This window comes from Dermacentor silvarum, chromosome 2 (assembly GCF_013339745.2).
Source record: "Dermacentor silvarum isolate Dsil-2018 chromosome 2, BIME_Dsil_1.4, whole genome shotgun sequence".
Classification (NCBI taxonomy): Eukaryota; Metazoa; Arthropoda; class Arachnida; order Ixodida; family Ixodidae; genus Dermacentor; species Dermacentor silvarum.
The window spans coordinates 204,904,371-204,916,939 of NC_051155.1; the positions used below are offsets into that span (position 1 = coordinate 204,904,371).

Below are 12,569 nucleotides of genomic sequence, written 5' to 3' on the forward strand. Positions count from 1 at the left end.
ATGGCAATGGTCAATAAACCCACATATGCTACCTCAAGGCATCATTGCTGCCGGATTCGAGCCCTCGTTATGTAGTGAACGAGTAGAAAGGAACCGAGGGGCCCGATTTTAATAAGCATATCATAATGAGCCAACAAACAATAACACTAAGGACAACATAGGGGAAAATTACTTGTGCTTAATAATTGAATTAAGAAATGATGAATTAATGAAAATGGATGAAAAAACAACTGTCCGCAGGTGGGGAACGAACCCACGTCTTCGCATTCCGCGTGCGATGCTCTCACCATTGAGCTACCGCGGAACCGTTTTCCCATCCACCTTCGGGGGTATTTATGTTTTACAACTAGAACTAACCCTGGGAGTGTTAGCCAGCGCCACCACTCACAAACCATAGGGCGGATGTGGAACATCCTTTCTGCCGCTGGCGTCACGAGCACGTGATCTTTTTTTGGTGATGGCAACTGGTCAATAAACCCACATATGCTACCTCAAGGCATCATTGCTGCCGGATTCGAGCCCTCGTTATGTAGTGAACGAGAAGAAAGGGAACCGAGGGGCCCGATTTTTAATAAGCATATCATAATGAGCCAACAAACAATAACACTAAGGACAACATAGGGGAAAATTACTTGTGCTTAATAATTGAATTAAGAAATGATGAATTAATGAAAATGGATGAAAAAACAACTGTCCGCAGGTGGGGAACGAACCCACGTCTTCGCATTCCGCGTGCGATGCTCTCACCATTGAGCTACCGCGGAACCGTTTTCCCATCCACCTTCGGGGGTATTTATGTTTTACAACTAGAACTAACCCTGGGAGTGTTAGCCAGCGCCACCACTCACAAACCATAGGGCGGATGTGGAACATCCTTTCTGCCGCTGGCGTCACGAGCACGTGATCTTTTTTTGGTGATGGCAACTGGTCAATAAACCCACATATGCTACCTCAAGGCATCATTGCTGCCGGATTCGAGCCCTCGTTATGTAGTGAACGAGAAGAAAGGGAACCGAGGGGCCCGATTTTTAATAAGCATATCATAATGAGCCAACAAACAATAACACTAAGGACAACATAGGGGAAAATTACTTGTGCTTAATAATTGAATTAAGAAATGATGAATTAATGAAAATGGATGAAAAAACAACTGTCCGCAGGTGGGGAACGAACCCACGTCTTCGCATTCCGCGTGCGATGCTCTCACCATTGAGCTACCGCGGAACCGTTTTCCCATCCACCTTCGGGGGTATTTATGTTTTACAACTAGAACTAACCCTGGGAGTGTTAGCCAGCGCCACCACTCACAAACCATAGGGCGGATGTGGAACATCCTTTCTGCCGCTGGCGTCACGAGCACGTGATCTTTTTTTGGTGATGGCAACTGGTCAATAAACCCACATATGCTACCTCAAGGCATCATTGCTGCCGGATTCGAGCCCTCGTTATGTAGTGAACGAGAAGAAAGGGAACCGAGGGGCCCGATTTTTAATAAGCATATCATAATGAGCCAACAAACAATAACACTAAGGACAACATAGGGGAAAATTACTTGTGCTTAATAATTGAATTAAGAAATGATGAATTAATGAAAATGGATGAAAAAACAACTGTCCGCAGGTGGGGAACGAACCCACGTCTTCGCATTCCGCGTGCGATGCTCTCACCATTGAGCTACCGCGGAACCGTTTTCCCATCCACCTTCGGGGGTATTTATGTTTTACAACTAGAACTAACCCTGGGAGTGTTAGCCAGCGCCACCACTCACAAACCATAGGGCGGATGTGGAACATCCTTTCTGCCGCTGGCGTCACGAGCACGTGATCTTTTTTGGTGATGGCAACTGGTCAATAAACCCACATATGCTACCTCAAGGCATCATTGCTGCCGGATTCGAGCCCTCGTTATGTAGTGAACGAGAAGAAAGGGAACCGAGGGGCCCGATTTTTAATAAGCATATCATAATGAGCCAACAAACAATAACACTAAGGACAACATAGGGGAAATTACTTGTGCTTAATAATTGAATTAAGAAATGATGAATTAATGAAAATGATGAAAAAACAACTGTCCGCAGGTGGGGAACGAACCCACGTCTTCGCATTCCGCGTGCGATGCTCTCACCATTGAGCTACCGCGGAACCGTTTTCCCATCCACCTTCGGGGGTATTTATGTTTTACAACTAGAACTAACCCTGGGAGTGTTAGCCAGCGCCACCACTCACAAACCATAGGGCGGATGTGGAACATCCTTTCTGCCGCTGGCGTCACGAGCACGTGATCTTTTTTTGGTGATGGCAACTGGTCAATAAACCCACATATGCTACCTCAAGGCATCATTGCTGCCGGATTCGAGCCCTCGTTATGTAGTGAACGAGAAGAAGGGAACGAGGGGCCCGATTTTTAATAAGCATATCATAATGAGCCAACAAACAATAACACTAAGGACAACATAGGGGAAAATTACTTGTGCTTAATAATTGAATTAAGAAATGATGAATTAATGAAAATGGATGAAAAAACAACTGTCCGCAGGTGGGGAACGAACCCACGTCTTCGCATTCCGCGTGCGATGCTCTCACCATTGAGCTACCGCGGAACCGTTTTCCCATCCACCTTCGGGGGTATTTATGTTTTACAACTAGAACTAACCTGGGAGTGTTAGCCAGCGCCACCACTCACAAACCATAGGGCGGATGTGGAACATCCTTTTGCCGCTGGCGTCACGAGCACGTGATCTTTTTTTGGTGATGGCAACTGGTCAATACTTCTATGCTACCTCAAGGCAACTGCCGGATTCGAGCCCTCGTTATGGTGAACGAGAAGAAAGGGAAACGAGGGGCCGATTTTTAATAAGCATATCATAATGAGCCAACAAACAATAACACTAAGGAAACATAGGGGAAAATTACCGAAGGTGGATGGGAAAACAACTGTCGCAGGTAGGGAACGAACCACGTCTTCATCGCACGCGGTGCGATGCGTCTCACTCATTGAGCTACCGCGGACCTGCGGACAGTTTTTTTTCATCCTTTTCATTAATTCATCATTTTCTTAATTCAATTATTAACACAAGTATTTTCCTATGTTGTCCTTGGGTATTGTTGTTGGCTCATTATGATATGCTTATTAAAAATCGGGCCCCTCGGTTCCCTTTCTTCTCGTTCACTACATAACGAGGGCTCGAATCCGGCAGCAATGATGCCTTGAGGTAGCATATGTGGGTTTATTGACCAGTTGCCATCACCAAAAAAGATCACGTGCTCGTGACGCCAGCGGCAGAAAGGATGTTCCACATCCGCCCTATGGTTTGTGAGTGGTGGCGCTGGCTAACACTCCCAGGGTTAGTTCTAGTTGTAAAACATAAATACCCCGAAGGTGGATGGGAAAACGGTTCCGCGGTAGCTCAATGGTGAGAGCATCGCACGCGGAATGCGAAGACGTGGGTTCGTTCCCCACCTGCGGACAGTTGTTTTTTCATCCATTTTCATTAATTCATCATTTCTTAATTCAATTATTAAGCACAAGTAATTTTCCCCTATGTTGTCCTTAGTGTTATTGTTTGTTGGCTCATTATGATATGCTTATTAAAAATCGGGCCCCTCGGTTCCCTTTCTTCTCGTTCACTACATAACGAGGGCTCGAATCCGGCAGCAATGATGCCTTGAGGTAGCATATGTGGGTTTATTGACCTGTTGCCATCACCAAAAAAAGATCACGTGCTCGTGACGCCAGCGGCAGAAAGGATGTTCCACATCCGCCCTATGGTTTGTGAGTGGTGGCGCTGGCTAACACTCCCAGGGTTAGTTCTAGTTGTAAAACATAAATACCCCCGAAGGTGGATGGGAAAACGGTTCCGCGGTAGCTCAATGGTGAGAGCATCGCACGCGGAATGCGAAGACGTGGGTTCGTTCCCCACCTGCGGACAGTTGTTTTTTCATCCATTTTCATTAATTCATCATTTCTTAATTCAATTATTAAGCACAAGTAATTTTCCCCTATGTTGTCCTTAGTGTTATTGTTTGTTGGCTCATTATGATATGCTTATTAAAAATCGGGCCCCTCGGTTCCCTTTCTTCTCGTTCACTACATAACGAGGGCTCGAATCCGGCAGCAATGATGCCTTGAGGTAGCATATGTGGGTTTATTGACCAGTTGCCATCACCAAAAAAAGATCACGTGCTCGTGACGCCAGCGGCAGAAAGGATGTTCCACATCCGCCCTATGGTTTGTGAGTGGTGGCGCTGGCTAACACTCCCAGGGTTAGTTCTAGTTGTAAAACATAAATACCCCCGAAGGTGGATGGGAAAACGGTTCCGCGGTAGCTCAATGGTGAGAGCATCGCACGCGGAATGCGAAGACATGGGTTCGTTCCCCACCTGCGGACAGTTGTTTTTTCATCCATTTTCATTAATTCATCATTTCTTAATTCAATTATTAAGCACAAGTAATTTTCCCCTATGTTGTCCTTAGTGTTATTGTTTGTTGGCTGATTATGATATGCTTATTAAAAATCGGGCCCCTCGGTTCCCTTTCTTCTCGTTCACTACATAACGAGGGCTCGAATCCGGCAGCAATGATGCCTTGAGGTAGCATATGTGGGTTTATTGACCAGTTGCCATCACCAAAAAAAGATCACGTGCTCGTGACGCCAGCGGCAGAAAGGATGTTCCACATCCGCCCTATGGTTTGTGAGTGGTGGCGCTGGCTAACACTCCCAGGGTTAGTTCTAGTTGTAAAACATAAATACCCCCGAAGGTGGATGGGAAAACGGTTCCGCGGTAGCTCAATGGTGAGAGCATCGCACGCGGAATGCGAAGACGTGGGTTCGTTCCCCACCTGCGGACAGTTGTTTTTTCATCCATTTTCATTAATTCATCATTTCTTAATTCAATTATTAAGCACAAGTAATTTTCCCCTATGTTGTCCTTAGTGTTATTGTTTGTTGGCTCATTATGATATGCTTATTAAAAATCGGGCCCCTCGGTTCCCTTTCTTCTCGTTCACTACATAACGAGGGCTCGAATCCGGCAGCAATGATGCCTTGAGGTAGCATATGTGGGTTTATTGACCAGTTGCCATCACCAAAAAAAGATCACGTGCTCGTGACGCCAGCGGCAGAAAGGATGTTCCACATCCGCCCTATGGTTTGTGAGTGGTGGCGCTGGCTAACACTCCCAGGGTTAGTTCTAGTTGTAAAACATAAATACCCCCGAAGGTGGATGGAAAAACGGTTCCGCGGTAGCTCAATGGTGAGAGCATCGCACGCGGAATGCGAAGACGTGGGTTCGTTCCCCACCTGCGGACAGTTGTTTTTTCATCCATTTTCATTAATTCATCATTTCTTAATTCAATTATTAAGCACAAGTAATTTTCCCCTATGTTGTCCTTAGTGTTATTGTTTGTTGGCTCATTATGATATGCTTATTAAAAATCGGGCCCCTCGGTTCCCTTTCTTCTCGTTCACTACATAACGAGGGCTCGAATCCGGCAGCAATGATGCCTTGAGGTAGCATATGTGGGTTTATTGACCAGTTGCCATCACCAAAAAAAGATCACGTGCTCGTGACGCCAGCGGCAGAAAGGATGTTCCACATCCGCCCTATGGTTTGTGAGTGGTGGCGCTGGCTAACACTCCCAGGGTTAGTTCTAGTTGTAAAACATAAATACCCCCGAAGGTGGATGGGAAAACGGTTCCGCGGTAGCTCAATGGTGAGAGCATCGCACGCGGAATGCGAAGACGTGGGTTCGTTCCCCACCTGCGGACAGTTGTTTTTTCATCCATTTTCATTAATTCATCATTTCTTAATTCAATTATTAAGCACAAGTAATTTTCCCCTATGTTGTCCTTAGTGTTATTGTTTGTTGGCTCATTATGATATGCTTATTAAAAATCGGGCCCCTCGGTTCCCTTTCTTCTCGTTCACTACATAACGAGGGCTCGAATCCGGCAGCAATGATGCCTTGAGGTAGCATATGTGGGTTTATTGACCAGTTGCCATCACCAAAAAAAAGATCACGTGCTCGTGACGCCAGCGGCAGAAAGGATGTTCCACATCCGCCCTATGGTTTGTGAGTGGTGGCGCTGGCTAACACTCCCAGGGTTAGTTCTAGTTGTAAAACATAAATACCCCCGAAGGTGGATGGGAAAACGGTTCCGCGGTAGCTCAATGGTGAGAGCATCGCACGCGGAATGCGAAGACGTGGGTTCGTTCCCCACCTGCGGACAGTTGTTTTTTCATCCATTTTCATTAATTCATCATTTCTTAATTCAATTATTAAGCACAAGTAATTTTCCCCTATGTTGTCCTTAGTGTTATTGTTTGTTGGCTCATTATGATATGCTTATATATATATATATATATATATATATATATATATATATATATATATATATATATTGTGACGTCTCGGTTGGGACGACGTTTATTGGAACTGGGAGCTCGTCAGCGAACAAGCGCAGCACATAGGCGATGATGATGATGGTCACCTATACGGAGAAGAGGAGGATAGGTAAAATTCTGAGGATAAGAGCGGTCTTACGCACAGGACATTTGAAGACGTCGTTTTCCCCGGAGGTCCTGCGACAACCAGGAAGAGAGCGCAACGACTGCTGCTGGCCTTCCTGCGAGACACGGGGCTCATAGACAATTGGTGACACACCCCTGATATCAACTCGAAGGAGGATCAGGCGGAACAATTGCCGGCTATGTATGCCAGGCTAACCCCGCCTGCTTCAACATCATCACCACCACCACCACCACCTGAGGATGATGATAACATAGGGATGAGGAAGATGTGCGTAATAAACGCCCACAATATATATATATATATATATATATATATATATATATATATACAGGGTGTCTCAGCTGTCACGCAGGACGTTTTAAAAAAAGAGGAACGGCGTTACGTGAAGCAAACCTAGTGCGTATTGTTTCCAGTACAGTGCAGTATCCGCCAGTAATATTTTGGTTTGATATTTAATTAGGTAATTGTAATTAATTGTCTAACTCGAGAAGTACTGTCCTAATTATCAAAGTGTCAATGAGAAGATTGTAGAGCAACATGAAAAACACCCGATACAGCTTTCTGTTGCTGAATACCTGCTACATAAATGTGTTTTTGCGAGTGTGAAAGAAGCCTGCGAATACACGCAAAATGCCTCGAGCGGCCAGTCGTGCAGGAATTCTGCGTGTATTCGCGGGCTGCTTTCACGCTCAGAAGAACACATTTATGGAGCAGGTATTCAGCAACAGAAAGCTGTATCGGGAGTTTTTCATGTTGCTCTACAATCTTCTCATTGACACTTTGATAAATGGGACAGTACTTCTCGAGTTAGATAATTAATTACAATAATCTAATTAAATCTCAGAAACCAAAATATTACTGGCGGATACTGCACTGTACTGGAATCAATACGCACTAGGTTTGCTTCGCGCAACGCTTTTCCTGTTTTTTTTTAAATCGTGCGGCGTGATATCTGGGATACCCTGTATATATATATATATATATATGAAGTGGCAGAAAGCACGTGCTTCCCACCTCCCTGTCCCTAACTGATTCCTAACCTGAATCTATCTATCCACGTTCTCCTCTTCTACTGACATTCGAACAATTCCTGTACTCTGGCTTAAAATAGCCGCATTGCAAAACGCGGCGGATATTTGAAAAGAGAAAACTGTGGTAAGAGGAACACGAGAATCAGGAGTTCGGGTGGTTCTTGTTCATGTTGTTCTCCGCTGGGTGCCTTGCAAAGCTGGTATTCACATCTTCACAAACGCCTATAATGATAACTTTCCCTCGCATCGAATACATGCCGGCATGGAAATCAGTCCTTAACTTCTCTTAGACACTATTTTTGCTGACACCAATTACACTAATCACTCACAGTCGGTCGTGTATATTTGTTCAAAGTCAACGTATGTATGAGTATTCAAAATTTTGTAGCACTTGTCAGATTTACATCTTCATCCGCTAGCGTTCACCCCGAAAACTCAATTACGTTTCGACAAGCCAGATTGCTTCAATTTTTTCGGCTTCATGTATAGGTAGGTCCTGCCTCTGGGGAAGTAATCAGATAAGCATAATAATTATAGCTTTTGTTGATCTTTAATTACTAAATGAGAGCGTCGGCAGTAACGCCGCTGAGTCACATTGCTGCTCAAATGGACCAGCGTTGCTACTGTCTTGTTTCCTTCTACTTCCTGCTGCATGTTGATGGTGAGTCCTTAACATAAACATCAGTATCATTAAAGAGCTGTAAATATTCCATAATGTCACCGTCATTCTATTTGTCGTCTGAGCACTTAGACTTGAATTCCCATTATCACAGAAGCAAATGGTCGTTGTTTCGCTACAGGGTTTCTCAGATACTTCGAATAGAAAGAAGGTTCATGAAGTGCGAGAAATTAAAATAAGGGAACTCTGATCTTTCCCCAGCAGGATGTATGAGCAAGGGTAAAAACAAGTCAGAAAGACAGAAAGACAGAAAGAACACGACTGAAGCAAGATAAGTCTGCGCCGCGGTCTAAAAGTCGGGCGTGCGTCATACAAGCCCTGCGGGCATCGACCTGTCGGCATCGTTGTTCCTAGGCAGCCAAACTTTCATATTCGCTTCGCGATTCACTGTGGCTTGCGCCTCGTGTTGACACATGATATTGGCGAGATTGCCACGCTCGGCATGAGTACTGGCCGCCATCTTGCGGTGATATTCGCGGCGCAAAAGCGGAAGCGGCATGTTCCTCCCTTCGCTTTGCTTTCTTGCTGCTGTGGTTTCCTGTATGTGCTTTATGCTTGTTGAACTTTTGAACGCGGTGGCACCGACAACCGCGGTAGTATGAGGTGGGCGAGTGCTTTGTTGATGTGCGCAAGGTGATGGGCAAAACCGGAAGAGAATGTCGCACATTATGGACCACGAGAAGCGCGTGGTGTGCTTCCTTGGAGAATGTTATGGTGCCCGAGGTCGATATCCACTTTATTTCTGTAGTTTTCGTGTTTCTTCAAACGTATTGATTCGCATATGCAAAATGAGCATGGCGATTTTTTTTCTGCACGATAGCAGTCGCTCATTCGTTGTCACTGGACCTGCGACAATCTTGAGCTTTTCGTTGATACATGTCTTTGATAAGCAGCCAGTGCATTTCTCTGTTTTCGTCATGTGGTGCGGTTTACAATTCCAAACCAGCCAATCATAACACTCGTTTGTCGTAGTCCTTTTACACACACCAAGAGGCAAGCGGATATTATATTGAATCAGCAAAATAAAATTGCGTTTTTGATTGGAGGACAGGTAGAAATGACAGGTGCGAGCGCTGTATCTGTCCTCATGTCTGTCTTCTCAGTCTTCGTCCCTATCAAAAGCGCTCTCTCTTCGCTTAAGTATGTACCAACCGGCCCAAGGTAGCGCACTGTTATATTCAGAATCATTACGAGATTGGAAAATTTGGAAGACGGTTAAGCTTCGCCTTTAAGAGTGGAACGCGATAGCATTCAAATATCCCTGACTGTTTGTGAGCCTTCCCGGCAACTGCCGCTTTCTTTTTTCTCCAACTTCGCCTCCGCATACGGCTTGCCGAGTAGCCGAGCGCCATCTGGATAATATGTTTGCAAGGCGCGTCGCAGTATGAGTGAGCGGTAGAAATGCTGGAAAAGGGGTTTGTATTTCAGTTTCGACGTAACACAATTATGTTTTCTCGTATATTAAAATTACAATCCGAAGCTATTATACCTGTGGGTTGTGGTTAAGCCGTACTTTACAATTTTTATGACGCATTGTAACAGTGAAGTTGTTTAACCTGGGCGTTTGCCGCCAGGTGTAACGCCGAAATGTGGGCCGATCGTGGTGGTATTGCAGAAAGGGTCCAATCGCAATGGCACATACCCATGTGAACTAGCGAAGCTGTTTAAGCTCGAGGACGGTCTGTCGAGTGTATGCCGCAAAACCTCCGCTTGGCGATGACCTCACCACGCGTCGCCTAGCAACGCTTCGCCCCAGCTGCACCGACCGCGCCGAGCCTCGCCACAGCTGCGTGAGCCGTGACGTCATAGCGCGCGCCACATCGCTTTCGTCTTAGCTTTGCCGAGCCATGACGACAACGCGCCGTGCGGAGTGGTGGCCGCGGCTGCGCAGAGGCGGAGCTAAGCCGTGACGTCACTGCGCCGACCCACGGGATATATAGCCCCGCGTCACCGCCGCGGCGACACTGAAGTCCCGCGGTTTCCGCGCCAAGCACATCACCGCGAAGATGGGGCGGGGCGGCTGAAGAAGAGCATCACTCCCGAAGAAAAGGAAGCGCGCCGCTACTCGAGCGCGAGTGAAACGACTTCGGTCCGATTCCCAGTATTACTCCGCCGAAGCCGCGGTGAAAAGTCAGCGATTCGCAGAAGATCCGGAGTTACGAGCCCGCGAAACCGAGCGAAAGCCTTTGAGCGTCCAGATACTTCAATGACCAAGTGTTCGTTGCTCCTTGGCCTGTAGATGATTCTGGGGTGATCTTGGGCAAAACGTGGCCGAGTGTCAAAGCAAAACCTCGCCAAAACTTGGCCGAACCGAGATAAAGCTAGGTGGGGTCGCCAGCTTCGCTGTTTGCCCCGTGTTCGCACCACTAGTGTGAAGCTGCCCCAATTTTTTTTTTCTTTGAGAAATTCGATTATTTTACCAGCGCCTCTGCGCCACGCGGAGGGTCTGTGTGGTTGGGGTGGTTCGGGATGATTTTCTTGGCCGCGGACGCCGCACGTGGGGACCGACGCTGACGCCGAATTTTTGGCGACACGGGGCCCTTAACGCTATCGCGTTAAAAAGGTGGAGCGCAGTGCTTCAGTAGGCCTGTTTGTTCAAGCAAGGCCTGCTTGAAATAACGCGAACCAACGTGTTTCGTGGCAAAATATATTTGATTGCGCAACTGAATTTATTCGCCAGGTGACAGACTAGACCTGTCGCCATAAAACCAACGATCGCGGATACGCTGTTCTTGCACGCGCCGCCGTCGCCATAGCTGCTGACGAGTACGGCACAGACACAGTTGCGACCAGCAACAAAGATGCATACAAGTGCCTCTCTTGTAATTGTTAAAATTAAAGCACTCTCAATGAGCCATAAATGAATATTCACCTCCTTTTGCTCGCCTTTGATGCCTGTTGCCCTTTCTGCCCGCCGACGTCGTAGGAACCCTTGCCCATTTTCGTGGTCAGTATCTGAGGCAAATCAGCTTGTGCGTTTCACGCTTCCTTGAAACATGCGTATATAGCTGCACGTTTTTCGTAAGCTGGTGGACACGAGAAAGTTCAGCTTTTTTATCTATTAAGGTTTAATTTCATTTGTGATTTCTTTTCTTTCTTGTGTATTGTGAACTCGCGTAGCTGCGCGGCGGGAAAAACATGTGGGAAAGTGAGGCGAGAGGCCAAGTGACCCGATTTGAAGGCGGCTGACCCGGCGAACGCAGGTGCACGTGCAAAAGCGGCCCTGTATATAAATTTCTAAATTGTAAACGACTTCAATCCGGTGTTTTGAGCGGCGACAAACTGACCCGAGAGCTGTATAGCCTACCTTCCTGGTGCTCAAATTAAGCTTCCTTTCTTTCTTTTCCTTCTTTTTCTTTGTTTTGGGTAACACTTCGCTATTGCTATTGTTTTCTTGCGATGTCTGCTTCGAACGAGAAAGCATTGACTCGAAAGATGATGAAACTTCAGTAAGAAATATATAAAAAAAAGACTCGACAGAGAAAAAGCACTGCGTAAGAGCAAACAGGATGCCATCGGATGGTGATAATCACGGATGCGGCAAGTCAAATTCAATTTACATTTAAACCAAATGCCACTGAGCTCAGCGAGTCTTTGCCTCAGCGAACGTGAAGACAAAGACAGCTAGGCGAGCCAAGAAACATATTTTCGCTTGCATGGCTGTTTTTTCAGGCTACGATTTGTTTCCATGCTTCCTTGTTTAGGAGTGAAGACTATATGTGTGCACTGTGTTGCTTTTTTTTATTTTTTATTTTTTTGGGGGGGGGCTTAAATTTTCCCTGCCAAAATGACGTCGACCTGATTATTTGATCACATTGTCGTCGTAGTGCCGACACATTGGCACACCGGTCATGACCCATTTCGGTTGGCGACGGGCATGGTCGCCATTGTCGGTGTCAACATCCGTCGCCGTGTGTCGCTGCTCGGTCGCCAACCGCAGTTTGTCATGCAAGCTCTGACGATTACCGGCCTCAAAGTGGTTTTACTTTTCGTAACCTTGTGTACTTCGCGTACGCAAAGTTTGAGCGAAATACAGTGCATTTAACGTCATTGCTTGCTGAATAAGAACACGTAGAAATGACTTTAGTTATTCCAGGTTTTATTTAACACTAAGCATTCAATCATATTTCATACCTTCATATTTCCTACACGTTCTTCCTGCTTTATACCACGAGGCTTTTTAAAGAATGCATGTGACCTAGCATCTCACCGGTGTGTGAAATGTATATGCGAAGATAAATTCATTGTTCAGTGGGCCCAGGTTTCCTCGACGGCACATAACCAGCTAAGTGTTCGTGCTTTGTTTCCTCATGTCGATGAGACTGCTT

At 46.1% G+C, this 12,569-nt stretch overlaps 13 non-coding genes across 13 annotated transcripts; 7 read left to right on the forward strand and 6 right to left on the reverse strand.

Moving 5' to 3' along the window:
• Positions 1 to 232: 232 nt before the first annotated feature.
• Trnap-cgg (transfer RNA proline (anticodon CGG)) lies at positions 233 to 304 on the reverse strand. The gene has a single exon. It is a non-coding gene; the product is annotated as a tRNA-Pro (tRNA).
• A 388-nt stretch (positions 305 to 692) lies between these two features.
• Positions 693 to 764, reverse strand: Trnap-cgg (transfer RNA proline (anticodon CGG)). Its single transcript has one exon. It is a non-coding gene; the product is annotated as a tRNA-Pro (tRNA).
• A 388-nt stretch (positions 765 to 1,152) lies between these two features.
• On the reverse strand, positions 1,153 to 1,224 carry Trnap-cgg (transfer RNA proline (anticodon CGG)). Its single transcript has one exon. It is a non-coding gene; the product is annotated as a tRNA-Pro (tRNA).
• A 388-nt stretch (positions 1,225 to 1,612) lies between these two features.
• On the reverse strand, positions 1,613 to 1,684 carry Trnap-cgg (transfer RNA proline (anticodon CGG)). Its single transcript has one exon. It is a non-coding gene; the product is annotated as a tRNA-Pro (tRNA).
• Positions 1,685 to 2,069: 385 nt separating this feature from the next.
• On the reverse strand, positions 2,070 to 2,141 carry Trnap-cgg (transfer RNA proline (anticodon CGG)). Its single transcript has one exon. It is a non-coding gene; the product is annotated as a tRNA-Pro (tRNA).
• Positions 2,142 to 2,527: 386 nt separating this feature from the next.
• On the reverse strand, positions 2,528 to 2,599 carry Trnap-cgg (transfer RNA proline (anticodon CGG)). The gene has a single exon. It is a non-coding gene; the product is annotated as a tRNA-Pro (tRNA).
• Positions 2,600 to 3,395: 796 nt separating this feature from the next.
• Positions 3,396 to 3,467, forward strand: Trnap-cgg (transfer RNA proline (anticodon CGG)). The gene has a single exon. It is a non-coding gene; the product is annotated as a tRNA-Pro (tRNA).
• Positions 3,468 to 3,855: 388 nt separating this feature from the next.
• Positions 3,856 to 3,927, forward strand: Trnap-cgg (transfer RNA proline (anticodon CGG)). The gene has a single exon. It is a non-coding gene; the product is annotated as a tRNA-Pro (tRNA).
• A 388-nt stretch (positions 3,928 to 4,315) lies between these two features.
• Trnap-cgg (transfer RNA proline (anticodon CGG)) lies at positions 4,316 to 4,387 on the forward strand. Its single transcript has one exon. It is a non-coding gene; the product is annotated as a tRNA-Pro (tRNA).
• A 388-nt stretch (positions 4,388 to 4,775) lies between these two features.
• Trnap-cgg (transfer RNA proline (anticodon CGG)) lies at positions 4,776 to 4,847 on the forward strand. The gene has a single exon. It is a non-coding gene; the product is annotated as a tRNA-Pro (tRNA).
• Positions 4,848 to 5,235: 388 nt separating this feature from the next.
• On the forward strand, positions 5,236 to 5,307 carry Trnap-cgg (transfer RNA proline (anticodon CGG)). The gene has a single exon. It is a non-coding gene; the product is annotated as a tRNA-Pro (tRNA).
• Positions 5,308 to 5,695: 388 nt separating this feature from the next.
• On the forward strand, positions 5,696 to 5,767 carry Trnap-cgg (transfer RNA proline (anticodon CGG)). The gene has a single exon. It is a non-coding gene; the product is annotated as a tRNA-Pro (tRNA).
• Positions 5,768 to 6,156: 389 nt separating this feature from the next.
• Trnap-cgg (transfer RNA proline (anticodon CGG)) lies at positions 6,157 to 6,228 on the forward strand. The gene has a single exon. It is a non-coding gene; the product is annotated as a tRNA-Pro (tRNA).
• The last annotated feature ends 6,341 nt before the right edge of the window (positions 6,229 to 12,569 follow it).